Genomic DNA, 3,414 nt, shown 5'->3' with positions numbered 1-3,414 from the left:
ACAAAAAAATTTCTGTTGCACTTAAGGTTCCTAAGAGCACAGTGGCCTCCATAATCCTTAAATGGAAGACGTTTGGGATGACCAGAACCCTTCCTAGAGCTGGCCGTCTGGCCAAACTGAGCTATCGGGGGAGAAGAGCCTTGGTGAGAGAGGTAAAGAAGAACCCAAAGATCACTGTGGCTGAGCTCCAGAGATGCAGTCGGGAGATGGGAGAAAGTTGTAGAAAGTCAACCATCACTGCAGCCCTCCACCAGTCGGGGCTTTATGGCAGAGTGGCCCGACGGAAGCCTCTCCTCAGTTCAAGACACATGAAAGCCCGCATGGAGTTTGCTAAAAAAACACCTGAAGGACTCCAAGATGGTGAGAAATAAGATTCTCTGGTCTGATGAGACCAAGATAGAACTTTTTGGCCTTAATTCTAAGTGGTATGTGTGGAGAAAACCAGGCACCTGTCCAATACAGTCCCAACAGTGAAGCATGGTGGTGGCAGCATCATGCTGTGGGGGTGTTTTTCAGCTGCAGGGACAGGACGACTGGTTGCAATCGAGGGAAAGATGAATGCGGCCAAGTACAGGGATATCCTGGACTAAAACCTTCTCCAGAGTGCTCAGGACCTCAGACTGGAACTAAGGTTTACCTTCCAACAAGACAATGACCCTAAGCACACAGCTAAAATAACGAAGGAGTGGCTTCACAACGACTCTGTGACTGTTCTTGAATGGCCCAGCCAGATCCCTGACTTAAACCCAATTGAGCATCTCTGGAGAGACCTAAAAATGGCTGTCCACCAACGTTTACCATCCAACCTGACAGAACTGGAGAGGATCTGCAAGGAGGAATGGCAGAGGATCGCCAAATCCAGGTGTGAAAAACTTGTTGTATCTTTCCCAAAAAGACTCATGGCTGTATTAGATCAAATGGGTGCTTCTACTAAATACTGAGCAGAGGGTCTGAATACTTAGGACCATGTTATATTTCAGTTTTTCTTTTTTAATAAATCTGCAAAGATGTCAACAATTCTGTGTTTTTCTGTCAAGGGTGGGTGCTGTGTGTACATTAATGAGGAAAAAAAATTAACTTAAATGATTTTAGCAAATGGCTGCAATATAACAAAGAGTGAAAAATTTAAGGGGGTCTGAATACTTTCCGTACCCACTGTATATATATATATATAATAACTATAATAGTGTCTAATTGTATGATGATAACACTCAGTGAGGCTGTTGAATATTTCCTGCTGCTGTATTTCATCATGACATCACATGAGATCAGCACAAGTTCCCCGGCTGAGCTCATCTTAGTGTGTTTTGCTTTTAAAGAGCTATAAATACAGCTTTAATGTGTTTAATGCAAATAGCCGTCGGGATCCACCAGACGCAGGACTTTCAGTTTCGCTCTTCAGCTGCTCTGCAGTCAGACGCTGCTGGAAAACCCCTGCCACTGAAGATGACCTTCATCTGCTGTTAATTATAGTGTCGGGTCTCAAACGAGCTGGCTGGGGAACGAAGGGGAACGGCCGGAATTGAAGAAGCTGTAAAGGTGAGAATCTTCCAGCGGCCTCCTGATGATGAAGCCGTGACACTGAAGCTGAAGCTGAAGGAAAGCAGCCTCGCGCCGCCGAAAACAAAACACACATTTAGAAACTGCTAGTAAATATCACAAACGACTACACAGGGCTGTTACAGTTAACAGTCCATTTAAAAACATTTCCGGTAACACTTTATTTAAAGCCTTTAATACAGTTTGCTCATAAGTTTACACACCCCTTGCAGAATGTGTGAAATGTTAATCATGAGGGATCATGAAAATTGCATGTTATTTTTTATTTAGTACTGTCTTGAATAAGCTATTTCACATAACGGGTGTTTATAAATGTGTCCCTGGAGCACAAAAGCAGTGTTAAGTCGCTGGGGTATATTTGCAGCAATCGCCAACAATACATTGTATCGGTCAAAATTATTGATTTTTCTTTTATGCCAAAAATCATTAGGATATTAAGTAAAGATCATGTTCCGTGAAGATATTTAGTAAATGTCCTACCGTAAATATATCAAAACTTAATTTTTGATTAGTAATATGCATTGCTAAGAACTTCATTTGAACAACTTTAAAGATGATTTTCTCAATATTTAGATTTTTTTGCACCCTCAGATTCCAGATTTTCAAATAGTTGTATCTCAGCCAAATATTGTCCTATCCTAACAAACCATACATCAATGAAAAGATAATTTATATGCATAAATCTCAAAATCTTTTATGACTGGTTTTGTGGTCCAGGGTCACGAATATACTCCACAAGACAAAATAATAACTGAATTTATAAAAATGACCCCGTTCAAAAGTTTACACACCCTTGAATCTTAATACTGTGTGTTGTTTCCTGGATGATCCACGACTGTTTTTATGTTTGGTGATAGTTGTTCATGAGTCCCTTGTTGGTCCTGAACAGTTCAACTGTCTGCTGTTCTTCAGAAAAACCCCCAGCTCCTGCACTTTCTTCAGTTTTCCAGCATCTTCTGCACATTTGAACCCTTTCCAGCAGTGACTGTATGATTTTGAGATCCATCTTTTCACACTGAGGGCAACTGAGGGACTCGTACATAAATCATCAATTCAACACCAAGCTCTTAATGCATCGTGTTTCGTTCTTGAGCAGCAGTAAATGTTTTGACCGTTTGTAATTGTTATGTACGAGTCCCTCAGTTGCCCTCAGTTACAATATATATACTAAGTATACTAAGTAAGTCATTGTAATGCAGCTTATAATGCATTGTATGATCTCATGAATAATTGTAAGCACAGTTATAATACATTATAACACTTATCTATTCATCGTTACACCTTCAGAAAATATAATGCATTAAAACACGTGACAAACAGGTATTATAATGCATTTTACTGTTGGTTACAGTTATTTATGAAAAGATATAATGCATTGCAATGTACATTATGAATACCTTTATAATGCATTATACATAAAGGCTTCAAGTGTTATCACATTTGCATTACTTGAAATAAAATAAAATATAGCTTATTTCAGCTAGTTTCCAAGGCAACATTTCTCACTTTAATATTGATTAACTTAATGTACTAAAATAACAAAATAAAATTGATAAAAAACTGTATAGACATACATAAAAAAAAAAAAAACTACTACAAAATTAAAATGACAAAAAACAGCAAGTAACACATTGAACATGAAGTTTTGAAAGACTGAAATTGTATTTTCACACAAACACACTCCAGTAATCTTTGTTTAATTCACAACTTCGAAAAGTCATTTTCCCAGTGTGTTTGGTGTGTGTAACTGCTGTTCACACTGAAAGTGGAGTCACTCCACTCGATCTGGTTCTGTTCACACTCACACACACACTCTCTCTCTCACACACACACACACACACACTGTCTCTCTCT

Source organism: Sinocyclocheilus rhinocerous, unplaced genomic scaffold (assembly GCF_001515625.1).
Source record: "Sinocyclocheilus rhinocerous isolate Xijiao unplaced genomic scaffold, SAMN03320098_v1.1 scaffold1220, whole genome shotgun sequence".
Lineage (NCBI taxonomy): Eukaryota > Metazoa > Chordata > Actinopteri > Cypriniformes > Cyprinidae > Sinocyclocheilus > Sinocyclocheilus rhinocerous.
The sequence above is the reverse complement of the archived record's forward strand: the minus strand, read 5'-3'. Positions refer to the sequence as shown.